The sequence below is a fragment of the Lithobates pipiens genome, unplaced genomic scaffold (genome assembly GCF_037356315.1).
Source record: "Lithobates pipiens isolate NorthernLeopardFrog02 unplaced genomic scaffold, aLitPip1_a1.2 Scaffold_3, whole genome shotgun sequence".
Classification (NCBI taxonomy): domain Eukaryota; kingdom Metazoa; phylum Chordata; class Amphibia; order Anura; family Ranidae; genus Lithobates; species Lithobates pipiens.
The window spans coordinates 182,130,269-182,145,170 of record NW_027507790.1 but is presented as its reverse complement, the minus strand read 5'-3'; positions in this window follow the sequence as shown (position 1 = coordinate 182,145,170).

Sequence of the window (14,902 nt, the reverse complement as noted above, 5' to 3'; positions counted from 1 at the left end):
AGGGTGGCCATATATTTAAAAAAATAACTTTTAGATGGGCATCTTAGCAAACGCAATGTACAGGGGCATTGGAAATGCTTGTGACTTAGCTCTTGTACACACGGTCGGACATTTCAACGGAAAATGTTCGATCGGACGTGTTGTCTGATAATACGACCGTGTGTGGGCTCCATCTGACTTTTTCTGTCAGAATGTCCGACCAACAAAGTTTGAGAGCTGGATATAAAATTTTCCGACAACATGATCCAATCGGACTTTGTCCAAACGTTTGTAGAGAATTCCGATCGGACAAAGTGCCACGCATGCTCAGATCAAATTCCTAGACCAAAGCTATTGGCTACTAGCCTGAATGTAGTCCCGTCGTAACAAACTAACGTCATCACGTTCCGAACGGATCGGATTTTCCGACAACTTTGTCCGACCGTGTGTATGCAACACCAGTTTCGGACAAAATCTGTCTGAAAAAATCCTACGGATTTTGTGGTAGGAATGTCCGACCGTGTGTACAAGGACTTAAATACACACACACACACACCTATACACACAATATCACTGAATGAACTGGTGTCTGGTTATTCAACCTTACCAACTATGTAAATATATTGTATATACTAAGCACCATCTGCAAAAACAAAGCTACTAATTTAAGGCCCAATTCCTGGCAAAGCTCACTTTTTTTGGATGCTTCAGTTTTGGTTAGGTAAGGGGAGGATTACAATTTCTGTTGGGTTCTTCCTGACATCTGTGTCCATACTGGAAAGATTTCTCCTCAATTCCTGTCCCGAGGATGAAACAGGAAGAGAGGAGCTCTTCTTCATGAGGATACAAGCAGAAATAAAAGTCTGACAAATGTGTTAACTCTTCCCTATTCCGAAAAAAAAAAATGTTGGCTGGAGTTGTACTTTAACCCCTTGCTGCCCCCCCCCCCCCATCTGGAAGAATCAAAATGCTGGGAGGCGGAGGCAGACAACGTTTGTTTTGGTTAGGAGCAGCAATCATAACGGGGAGCAGAATCCTGTAAGGCTTGGTTCACACTTATGCGTGTGGCTGCGGATGCGATTCAAGCACCCACAACCACCTGCAGTGAAAACGTGCTGCTGTGAGAAAACGCACAGGGCTGACATTCCTTCTGAATGGCACCCCCACGCATGTAAAATTGCAGTGCGGGAGCCGGAACAGCAGGGAATTGCATGGTAAAAATTAGATTTTTCTGCGGGCTGCATTTTGAAAAAGGTGCATGCACCTTTTTTTTCCGGAAATGCAGGCACGGCAGCCTATCAAAAATAATAGGCGGCCGTGCCCACGCACACGTGACCCGCAGAAATGCAGAAATGTGAACCTTGGGTAACGGTTTCCTGGGTGACCTGATATTACAGCTACTCACTAGAGTCTGCTAATACCATGTTTTATTCTATTTAAAAAAATTCTAATAAATTGGAAGCTGAGGAAAATTCAAAAGTCTTTGGGATAAGGTTTAAAGAGGTACTACACCCATTGATTTGTTTCCCAATGTCATCAGTGATAACTGCTTCAGTTGCTTATGCTCTCATTTAAACTGTCAAGCCATCAAATGGCTTTTGTCATAATCTAAATTCAACAACCATAAAAAATAGAGTGATGATTCTTCAATCAAAAGTGATGATGGACAACATGCGATTAGCAGTAAAGCTAAATAAATGAAAAAAAGATCCTCTGTCATAAGGAAATAGATGGGTACTCTTACCAGATGTGGTAGACCCACTTACCAGCGGTAGTGGGTCATTCAAGCTTATGTGGGCCGAATGCCTCACGATGTAGATTTAGGTGGGAGAGGGATCACTTCCAGCAGGCTTCAGTGATGATAGTCCTGGCAAGATTCCTGGATCCTTGTGATTCTCCAGTGATGACAACAACCTTCGCTCAATGTACTGACCCTCAGAAGGTCAGACTGTATATAAAAGTCTCAACCAAACCGGGGAAAACATGTAGAAAAAGGACAGGCTCCCTATGGTGCAGGTCATACCAGAAAGGGTTATTTAAAATGACGGGACATCAAAGTTCAATGAGTTCATAAAAAAGTGATCACAAGTAAAATGTAAAATCAAAAGAGCAATATGAGGAGCAGCACAGTGGTGTAGTGGTTAGCACTCTCACCTAGCAGTAAGAAGGGTAACTGGTTCGCATCCCAACCACGATGACTACCTGCCTGTAGTTTGCATGTTCTCCCTGTGCCTGCGTGGGTTTCCTCCGGGTACTCCGGTTTCCTCCCACAATCCAAAGACATGCAGGTAGGTTAATTGGCTTCTGTCCAAAATTGTCCTTAGTATATGAATGAGGACCTTGGATTGTGGGCTCCTTGAGGGTAAGGACCGATGTGAGTGTGCAATGTACAGGGACAGGGACAAATGTAGATACTCACTCAGGTTGAACTGGATGGACTGGTGTCTTTATTCAACCTTACTAACTATGAAACTATGAAACTATGAGCAAGCGTAGCGTACTCTACACATTTCATCCAAAATGGACTTCAGCTGGGGCATAGCATTGCTCACTTATATAGAGTAACATATAGGCCATGTGACAAATGGCTCCACCCCCGGTATGTCAACCGGAAGTGAAAGGCAATCACCCAAATAGGTGGGGGAGCATGAATAACAGCAAACCCATGGTGTCCACACAGCTTTACTGCTAATCACATGTTGTCCATCATCACTTTTGATTGAAGAATCATCACTGTATTTTTTATGGATATTTTATGTTGAATTTCACATTTCCTTTTTTACCAGTTTATCACAGTGAATATTGTTCTATTATTATCACATTTGTCATAGGCTAAGTACACTATAATTCTATCATTTTTGTTTTTAGCGCTACACTATATTTTCTTCCTTCTGTTTGGACTTTGTTTGAGTGCTAGCTGCTTTTTCACAATATTTTTTGGTTTGGCGCAGAAATTTCCCACAAAATTTATTTTGTCATAATCGATAACATTTGCAGCACCATGGCAACTGCAGATCAAACAGAGGGTAGGATGCCAGCTTCATTGGCTGTAAAAGATAATAGGCTTTAGTTCCGCTTTAATAACGCAATGAAAGCAGTATTAGCCACTAGTATGCCATTGTTCAAGCCTATGACTGTTTAGAAAAACAAACCTTAGATGAAGGTTATAGGTCCTTTCACTGCACCGATGCTGCACTTCCATATTTATTTTAATAAACAAAGACGAAGGGTGCGGGTTTGGTGTAGTAAAAGTAGTTTTAATTGACAAAATAGTCTAAAATCACTCACATAAAAGTTACTACTTGAGTACTTGTACCAGGACTATCTGGATGGCAGCCGGTGGTGTAAAGATCAGCAGCAGATAGAAATTAAATAGAGGTGAAAGCTATGTATTCTCCTAGCATGACCTGCTCCAAATAAGTCAGGGTCAGTGGCGGAACTACCGCCATAGCGACCCATGCGGGCGCTATGGGGCCCGCAGCCGATCTAGGGCCCAGTGAGTGTCGTTGCCAAGCGGGTGCGAGCCGCACCGGGTGACACCCGCCAGCGGGGTGACACACACCAGGTAGCGACAGCCGCACCACTAGCACCTCTGCCTTCTGTGCTCGAGCGCAGGCTGAGGGACTCAGCGGCGCGGACCTAAGCCACCTCCCCTCCTCTCTGTTTACATCCACAGAGAAGGAGGAGCCTGCGCTCGAGCCTCGAGGAACACACACAACGCTGTATGGGGAGACTGTCAGCGCTGTTGTAAGGTATGTAAGGGAGGGTAGGGGGGTCTGCACTACTGAGGGGGAGCCTGCACTACTGAGGGGGGGGGTCTGCACTACTGAGGGGGAGCCTGCACTACTGGGGGGGGTCTGCACTACTGGGGGGGGTCTGCACTACTGGGGGGGGTCTGCACTACTGAGGGGGGGGCTGCACTACTGAGGGGGGGGGCTGCACTACTGAGGGGGGGGCTGCACTACTGAGGGGGGGGGGTCTGCACTACTGAGGGGGGGGGGTCTGCACTACTGAGGGAGGGTCTGCACTACTGAGGGAGGGTCTGCACTACTGAGGGGGAGCCTGCACTACTGAGGGGGGGGTCTGCACTACTGAGGAGGAGCCTGCACTACTGAGGGGGGGGGTCTGCACTACTGAGGGGGAGCCTGCACTACTGGGGGGGGGGTCTGCACTACTGAGGGGGGGGGGCTGCACTACTGAGGGGGGGGGGCTGCACTACTGAGGGGGAGCCTGCACTACTGAGGGAGGGTCTGCACTACTGAGGGGGGGGGGGGTCTGCACTACTGAGGGAGGGTCTGCACTACTGAGGGGGGGGGTCTGCACTACTGAGGGAGGGTCTACACTACTGAGGGGGGTCTGCACTGAGGGGGTCCTGCACTGAGGGGGGTCTGCACTGCACTACTGAGGGGGGTCTGCTCTGCACTACTTAGGGGTCTGCACTACTGAGGGGGGTCTGCACTACTGAGGGGGGGGCTGCACTACTGAGGGGGGGCTGCACTACTGAGGGGGGGGGCTGCACTACTGAGGGGGGGCTGCACTACTGAGGGGGGGGGCTGCACTACTGAGGGGGGGCCTGCACTACTGAGGGGGGTCTACACTACTGAGGGGGGGGGGCTGCACTACTGAGGGGGGGCCTGCACTACTGAAGGGGGAGCCTGCACTACTGAGGGGGAGCCTGCACTACTGAGGGAGGGTCTGCACTGAGGGGGTCCTGCACTGAGGGGGGTCTGCTCTGCACTACTGAGGGGGAGCCTGCACTACTGAGGGGGGGGCCTGCACTACTGAGGGGGGGCCTGCACTACTGAGGGGGAGCCTGAACTACTGAGGGGGGTCTGCTCTGCACTACTAAGGGGTCTGCACTACTGAGGGGGAGCCTGCACTACTGAGGGGGAGCCTGCACTACTGAGGGGGAGCCTGCACTACTGAGGGGGGGGGTCTGCACTACTGAGGGAGGGTCTACACTACTGAGGGGGGTCTGCACTGAGGGGGTCCTGCACTGAGGGGGGTCTGCACTGCACTACTGAGGGGGGTCTGCTCTGCACTACTTAGGGGTCTGCACTACTTAGGGGTCTGCACTACTGAGGGAGGTCTGCACTACTGAGGGGGGTCTGCACTACTGAGGGGGGGGGCCTGCACTACTGAAGGGGGGGCCTGCACTACTGAAGGGGGAGCCTGCACTACTGAGGGGGAGCCTGCACTACTGAGGGAGGGTCTGCACTGAGGGGGTCCTGCACTGAGGGGGGTCTGCTCTGCACTAACTGAGGGGGAGCCTGCACTACTGAGGGGGGGGCCTGCACTACTGAGGGGGGGGCCTACACTACTGAGGGGGAGCCTGAACTACTGAGGGGGGTCTGCTCTGCACTACTAAGGGGTCTGCACTACTGAGGGGGGCCTGCACTACTGAGGGGGAGCCTGCACTACTGAGGGGGGGGGGGTCTGCACTACTGAGGGGGAGTCTGCACTACTGAGGTGGAGTCTGCACTACTGAGGGAGGGCCTGTACTGCTGGGTGATCTACACTACTGAGGGGGAGTCTGTACTGAGGGGGTCCTGCACTGAGGGGGTTGTCTGCAAAGCTGGGGGGGTCCTGCACTGAGGGGGGTCTATAATGGGGGTGTGGGTACTAAGGGGGATGTCTGCATTGCTTGGGGGTCTGCACTGAGGTGGGGGGTGTCTGTACTGATGGGGGTCTGCACTTGGGTGGGGGGTCTGTACTGCTGGGGGGTCTGCACTGAGGTGGGGGGTGTCTGTACTGATGGGGGGTCTGCACTAAGTGGGGTGTATGTACTAAGGGGGTGTCTGCACTGCTGGGGGGTCGGTACTACTGAGGGGGTCTGCACTGAGAAAGGTGGGTCTGCACTGCTGGGGGTGTCCTGCACTGAGGGTGGTGTCTGCACTGAGGGGGGGCCTGTACTGATGGGGATATGCATGTGTGTCCTTCAGGGGCTGCATACAGTATACTGCATACTTTGTTGGTTGAAATTAATATAAGCTTTTGCCTGGGTACTGTGCTACATGAGTGTGGTAATCTGTTGTTCACTGGCATTCGTTCATTTTTTTTTTTGTGGGGGGGGGGCCCATACAACATTTTGCTATGGGGCCCTGTGATTTCTAGTTACGCCCCTGGTCAGGGTCCACAGGGGCTCCTGGTCAGTAAAGCTATGGGAATGTTGGACAAGCAAGACAACACGTTTCGGGGCTCTGCTACCTTTTCTGTAATGGTGGCATTCTCAAAACCACTATAAGGGAGACATTCTTTTTACTGGATAACAATATAAAGTGAATTTTTTCCACTTACCCTGAATGAATTGGTCTCCGTGTACCTAAAAGGTATTTTAAGAGTTCTTCTGGGGTAAAAAGGTTGAGAAAAGCTGGTAAATACTATAAAATGAATAGGTTTGTAATTGATGTGGTAGTTTGATCTGTTGCCACCCCTAGGTCTATTGCCCCTAACATCAATTTAGTGTCTATTTAGAAAAAAAAAATCCTTAATGTCAATTTTCAGACTTTTGAAAATCATGAGTACGATTTGTATTTATATGCATTTTAACCCTTTTAACTATATTATGTCTTCTATGTGGATAGAATCTTGTGTCTCAAGTTAATCACCCCCTAAGTTAGGATGCAGAACATAGAAAAAATGCTACATTAAGATAGATGTGACATCTTTTGCTTCATAGCAACTGATGTCAAAGATACACTCCAAGCAACACAAACAATGAAGTCTTAAAGGCTACTTTCACACTGCAGAGCAATGCCGTTAGCGCTAAAGCACCACTCGTTTTTTGCAGTGCTTTTGCAGCATTTTTTGCCTGCTAGCGGAGAGGTTTTCAGGCACTTTGGAAGAACTGCCCATTCATTTTAATGGGCAGGACGTTTTGGGAGCGCTGTATTCAGCGCTCCCAAACCGCCCCAAAGATGCTGTTCGCAGGACTTTTCCTATTGTCCCACAAGTGCACCACCCCAGTGTGAAAGCTCACACTGAAATGAATGTGAGGCGGTTTTCAGGTGTTATTTAGAGGCTATTTCTAGCGCTAAAATGCCTGAAAACCGCCTCAGTGTGAAAGGGGTCAAAGTGTATCTCTAGGCAAAACTTTTTTTAAGTTTTTCATAAAAACTGCTGATATCACAGAGCCAGTTCACTGTTGGCTGTCGGCTGATATCACAGAGCCAGTCCAAGCTGTAGCAGGATCATGACAATATGCTCGAGATCCACCCACAACCCTGGATTGGCACCCGAGCCTGAGCCAGCCGCTCCCACCTCCTCCACATCCCAGTGCTCCAGTCAGTGAGGGGAGAAGAGTAGAGAGCGGTGGCTGATAGTCACTAGCTCTCTGCTCACAGAGCTCTAAAAACCGAGCGATCAGCATTGTTTGATTGCTCAGTTCTCAGTCTTAGAGCTGGCATGGTACAGATGCAGCATTCAACCGATGCTGCATCCACCTAGGTAAGTATGATTCTTGAAAAAAACTAAAAACCTATACTTCTCTTTTAATGTTGTCACTGCAGCAGGAAGTGAAGGGGAATTTCCCAATGGTACACATGCAGCAAGAAAAAAAACCTTTAAGTATTCTATCCAAAACTAAACAAAAACCTTTTGGCTATACATTAATTCAGGCTCATATTTAATTTCACTTTAAATCGTTTGTTGGGACCATGCTGGAAAAAACAAACAATTTCCATAACAAAGTTATTCTGCTGCAGTCAGTGCTGTATCATACTGTACAGTCTGCAGTGCTGTGTTACAGCAGCATCACGTGTGACTTCCTGTTGGACTAAGTGCTGCTTGGCCATTCAGATGGAGCCTTGTTTTTTTTTATCAATGATTACAAGGCTTCATTTGATTGGCCAAAGTAGAGGTGGGAAAATGGCCACCTCAGCAAACCAGAGGAAGCTGTGTATTTATTAATAAATATACAAGGTTTTCTCTGAATGTCTGAGAAGCACTCAGCCCGATTTTGTTTCAGCAGCAGACAGGTAGCTGTCCTTTACTCTGCTGGAACACAGTGCTGAAGATTGTATGTAGCTAATGAACAGTGGGCACAATAAGGAGCCCACAACATGGGATTGTGGCCACCAAAGGGGTTTAAAGTTTTATTTAAAAAAAAAAATTAATAAAGAAAATTTACAAAAAAAAAAAAGAGCGGGCTTGTCACAAGGCAGCAAGCGTTTTTTCACAGGTGCAGGAGGTTAGATAAGCTGCCTGCGTGACAGACCCACTCACAGTTGCCCTGAGGTGGCTTAGGCTTGAGCTCCCCCTTCCCTTCCACCTTTGTCACTGGCACCATTATGTGGTTATGTCACCCTTGGATCAATTGGAGACTTTGGTTTTATGAATTGATTTATTTATAGCTCGAGTGCTATGACTGAGCAAGTTTAGAATTTGTTTTAAAGTTTGAAATATAATTTATTTATTATTTCACTGTTTATTTTGAATAAAGTTATTTGATTTATTTCAATACCAATAAAGGTGCCGCGGCCATTTTAAACACCAATTTGTTGTATTGTGTTTTATTGAATATGATAAAAGGTGCGACCTACAATCCCATGCTACTACTTCTGATAAAATGCTGCCAGCAGCACTTGGCTAACTTACCCATGTAAATGGTTTGTTTGGCCCAGTTTTAAAGTGAAATGAAACTTGGGCTTTAATGCTCAAATCCAGCTTTGGCAGAAAAATAAATAATGCAGGCCCCCGGCCTCTTTTTCAAATAAAATAACAGCTTTGGCTGCAACACTCTCTGTCTTTGCAGTGCTGACCCCTGCAGACTCACCTGTTCGTGGATTCAGTTCTAGTTCTCTTCCAGGCTGAATAATAACCAGTGTATTTCAACTTACCGGTAGTTCTTGTCAACCCATGGCATCAAGCTCCCACTGAGGGCCTTAAACTAACAGCTCAGTACAAATCATACGTTTTTTTCGTTCAACCCTGTGGGCTGCATAAAAAAAAATGGAGTGATCTCTGTACTAACACAAGCGATGTTAGTGCCTCAATCTTTCACACTGTGCCTTTTTAGTTCTGACATGGGGGGGCTGCCCCTACCAGAACACACTGATCAGTGCTGCCAACCATTGGTTGCTGGTCAGATGCTGGCTTTCCAGCATGCCTGTTCAATAGAACAGACAGGCTTCTGTAGAATTCAGGATCCAACCACCTCTTGAGGAAATAGAGCATGAAGAAGACCTTTGACATCTGAATAGTTGTGAGGTGCTCCAAAGAGAGGTAGGGGCAAAATGGTAAGATGAATGGTGGATCTTGAGATCTGAGTTGGGCTTTATTATGCATACAGGAAACATTGGTTACCTGCTCAGTACTTCTAATTTTCATCCAGGCATTGCTGTAGTTATAGCAGTCCACCTTACTTCATTTAGCAGGCAGTCTGGTGGTCAAGGAAAACATTTTCTTTTACTTTTTCTTCAATGCAGAAAAGGTATTCAAAAAATATACCCACTGTAGGCTCCTTTCTGCTTCTTACATGCATTGGTACAGACGCCAATTAGATTTAAACCTGCCACAGAATTGTTTGGGAGATTTTGTGAACTGCTGTAGCCCAGAGGAGATGAAAGTTCAGTATATGGCTCTAATGACAAAAGAAAGAAAAGCATAAAAAGTATATGTCAAGCCAACCACCCCTGTCAGATTTTTATTATTATCCAGGACTCCATCATGCCACGTACACACGGTTGGAATTCCGGCCAGAAAAAGACCGATGAGAGCTTTTTATCGGAAAATGCGACCATGTATATGCTCCATCGGAATTTAGCTGTCCGAATTTCTGCCAGCCAAAAATTCATAGCATGCTCTCAATTTTCCCAACGGAAAAGCGTTCTATCGGTAATTCCGATCGTGTGTATGCAATTCCGACACTCCAAAAAATGACCCATGCTCAGATTCAACTACGAGACAGACGCTATTGGCTACTGGCTATTGAACTTACTTTTTCTAGTTCCGTCATACGTGTTGTACGTCACGGCATTCTAAACTATCGGAATTTGGTGTGACCGTGTGTAGGCAAGACAGCTTGAGCGGAATTCTGTTGGAATTCCGTCCGGAAAACCATCAGAGCTTCTTCCGACGAGAATTCCGATCGTGTGTACGTGGCATTAGAGAGATGTCCCTTCATTTCCTCTCTTACTGACTATATTGTATCAGACATGAAGTGAAGGGAACTCAGTCTCCAATTAAAAACTAAGATAGAAATATATATATATATATATATATATATATATATATATATATATATATATATATATATATATATATATTTTTTTTTTTTTTTTTTAGAAGAGTAGAGAAAAGCTGTAACCCCTGTCAGATTTGTATTTCTGTCCCTGTTACAGATTTTTCTTCACTTGTCGGGTGACACTGCTGTCAGCATAACAGGAAGTGAGGTTAAATCTCCTAGCGGAGCCTCTGATATTAGACTAATCCTTTCACACTGTACAAAACTAGAAAAAAAATGTTTGGCTTGGCATACAATTGAAATAGGCTATTTTAATAAAAAGGGCACCTGCAGACACTTCATCCAGGCTCCAGCTCCTACTGCTCTACGCTCTACATTCAGAGTAAAGCTCAAATACTCTGCATATCTGAAATGTTGGGCAGCATTGTAAAAATAGCTGCTGCTTTTTCATTGCCATGAATATCTGATCCTTCTCAATGGCCCACCCCTTGCGCAGAAGGCCAACCTGATCTCACATGCATATAAGATATTGTAAGTATAGGATGTGTCATTTTCATCCTGTGGTCAGTTAATAGGTGCACCTAAAAGTTACTTCTGTAAAATCTATTTTTAATAATTTAATACAGTTTTAATACTTTAGTAAAATCCCAGAATTTTTTAACACTTTTAGGTTCCCCCACACCCTTTTATAAGTAATGAAAATATGCTGATCTTCACTTACTCTCTTCATTTTCCAGGAAGAGGGCTTTAGGGGATGGGAGGAGGTGGGTGGCAAGGGGTTGAGTAACTTGAAAAGTTGCGCTTTAAAGAGAATAAATAAATAAGAGATATAGAGAATAATTAGGTTTACTGATTTAATAGGGGTTATATGCATGTGTTTTAGGTGATTAAACAATTGACATGCTAACGAGAAAATGATCTCCACCAATCTTGCCCAACCCAGGTGAATAAACAATAAGGAGCGACCTCATATCTACATATCTACCCCAAACCACACACCTTGATGCATTTCCCCTCGCCCATTGGAACTTTGTCATTGACGTGCCTAAGTTATGTACATAGATTGCAAACAGTAATGCAATATACAAGAAGAGATCATTAAAATATCCCAAACAATGTGATATTTGACTCTGTTTGGTTTTGTTTTTTGATAGAGAGAGGACGGGTTTAGAACATCAGAGTTTTATTGCTGCCTTTTAGCCCATATGGGAACATTTCTCTAGCACCAGTTATGGTGTCTGCAAGCATCCTGACTCTAAACTCTAGAGCAGTGATGGCGAACCTTGGCACTCCAGATGTTTTGAAACTACATTTCCCATGATGCTCAACTACACTTCAGAGTGTAAGAGCATCATGGGAAATGTAGTTCCAAAACATCTGGGGTGCCAAGGTTTGCCATCACTGCTCTAGAGTCTAGAGATTCCCACAATTTGTCTTCCAGTGAGAGTAGTGTAAAGTTAGGCAGATGTGTGGGTTGGGAACTCTCACAAAATCGCACATGTTCCCATCCTGCAGGCAAAAAGCACGTGTCTTTTTAGCAGAGGTTTGGGGGTGCCATTAATTCCTAAGCCTCATTATGTGATTTTGTGTGTTCCTGTGGGTAGGGCAGCCCATTGAAATGAACAGGATGCCCTACCCGCATAACTTGATAGTGTGAATCTATACTAAGGGAAAATCATATCAATTCATAACAGGAGGCATTTAAAACTTCAGCATGAACATGAAATTACACACAAAATATGAGATCAGTAGCCGGATTTTTGTGTACTAACTATAAAATATACCTACCATTAAAGTGTCTACTGTCATTTATAGAACAATGTACATGCAATGCACATTAGAAATTAATGTGCTTTTAAGGGTAGGAGCATGAGTTCTCCTAAAGTATAATTCATATGTGCTAAAACCTATATAGCATGCATACCACAATGCATGGTACTGCAAGGCATATTTGCATTGTCATGTTTTGCCTTTCATTCAGACTGGTTCTCCAAAGCACATATACAGTAGATCTTAACCTACAGATGTCAGTGCTCTTGCATTATGGTATGGTTCAGCAATGCAGGTGTGTCTTTTCTGGCACTGAGGCATATTTGGAATCTATAAAAAAAAAATGAAAAGGCAAACAAATGAATCGATAGGAGTGCATTCTTGCCCCTGATGAAGACTTGCTTAAAACGTGTTGGACATTTCTTACAGGCATAAGTGGTGCCTTTTATGTCTGTTTTTATCTTTCTAACACGTTGGATATATATAGAAAATATATACAGTATATATATATATATATATATATATATATACCAAAAAATTCCCATATATTTAAATTAATACTTTTCTATTACATTTAAAGGATGTTAACACAGATATACAGTTATAAGAGGCACCTCATTTAGTTTGATAGATAAAATGTTTACACGCTTTTGTCTGAAGAAAGAGGTCTATATTTATCCCATGCATATGTAATTTGACTCAGTGGGGGGATTTACTAAAACAGGAGAGTGTGAAATCTCATGCAGCTCTGCACAGAAACCAATCAGCTTCCATGTTTTATATTCTATGTTTTATTATCAGAGCTTAATTGAACAAGCTGAAGTTAGAAGCTGATTGGTTACTATGCACAATTACACCAGATTCTGAGTGCTCCAGTCTTAGTAAATCCCCCCTGCAGCATCATTATGTCTGCTGGAAGTCTCAAACATCTACTACTTTTTTGATAAAATAATACTTTCTAACATTACCGCTAAAGTTTCCTCCTGCTAGTTTGAGATCATACCCTGTGGTCTTCATCTCATCTTTAGATTTAATATATTGCCCCCATAAAGTTTTTAATTACCCCCCCTCTTCTTTCCTTGAGGCATTGCAAGTTACTCCAATCTCTTGTGATATGTTTAATCTTGAGTCTTTTTTTTTACGATTTTTGTTCTCCATATTTTGACTCATTGTATCTTATCAATATCTTTTGTCCAGAAGACAATAATCCAAACAGAGTCTAAAAGCTCTATATAATGAAACGTGGGATGATTTCCTTATTCCTTATGATAGTCACATAACATATAGATTCCATTATTTTATATCATCTATGGGATCTATTTATGGTCTTAGCTTCCCAATAGATTTTCCATGATTTCAAAAAACTATCGAAAATGATCCAAACATTTCCAACCTGGCTTTGACGTAAGAAAATCGATCAAAGAAAAATGGAAAAATGCTTTTTTTTTTTTATATCCAACTACAATATAAAAAAAAATGTAAAATTTAATGAATGGATGATTTCTGTGGACACCTGTCCAACAGACACATCCTCCATCTATGTAGAAATCCCCACACTGGTTCTCTTGTCAGGTGCCAGGTAGCGGGTCAGTATAAATAGATGGGACTGGAAGTAACAGGGCTGATGCTGCAGTGTTCATTCTTTTTAGCACAGTGAAGACTTGTGTGTATTGATGTGTTTATATGCTAAGCAGCTGTCATCGATGACATGCGCCAAATGTCCCTCATGTGTATGAGGCCTTTCAGTTTCAGATTCTATCAAGTGCTAACTATTTGACAATGTCCCTTATGCGACTTGCTACACAGTACTATATATATATATATATATATATATATATATATATATATATATATATATATATATATATATATATATATATATATATATATATAATGTTGTATATGCATTGCTGCTGTCATATGCATCTATTACTCTATTACATGTAGCAACATGATAAAGGCCCTTCTTTGCTTCTGCAATTGTGCAACCAAAAATCCCTTGTGTAGCCTCTGCCTGACACTTGAATCTGTTCTGCAAAATTGAACCATACATAAACAGCATGTGATACTTGCAAATCCCCCCAATCTGTACAACCCAAAAATAAATGCATGGCATAGCTTTGTAGATAAATGTAATAACACCATTTCTCCGATCACTCCATCACATTACATGGTAACACATAATAACACATGACTTAAGCCATGGATAATGCAGCAGATCTTTCAATAAAAGCAAGTCCGCCCCACTGTGTAAAATCAGCATCATTCTCTACACCTGCATTGTTACATGGAAACTAGCCACACAGCTCAGAACTATGTTGTATGCTTTTGTTTTATGACAATAATGCATATGGGCTTCATTAGATCACCCTTATTAAGTGCAGCAATCACCTCCTCTAATTACCCTGGTCCTTTCTTATTTAGAAGAGGATGCCTGGTATTAAAATGGAGAAGGAGCTATTAATCAAACCTTTACACCTTCCTTATCGCAGGCGTGATGCTGAGGATTATCATAAATCTACTCTGATACTAACACGAGAATAATGAGTTCAGTAATGATAGCAATGATGATCATAATGATTTTAACCAACAAAGAATGGCTGATTTATTGCTAATAATGTGATACAGGAACCCCTTCATTAAAACCTATAGGTACTCTTCATTATAGAGAAGAGGATAAGACAGAATAAAGCCTAGGCATTTATTAGCTCATACCGCTACCCGATAAATACTTATTTAGATTTTCCCTAAAGGCCGTGACCCTTGAAAATCAGTTTCCTTTAATGAAAGGTCTATGATTTGGCATCACTATAATTACAATAAATCAAGTAAAATAAACAGAGCCTCTCCATAGCCCAGAAATAACTGATGTGAATAGTAATAAGGTGTACAAACATGGATCGTAACTTCTCTTTTTCCTATGTAAACATACATGCAGGCTCCTATAGGAAACAATGTCAGTAAGGATTC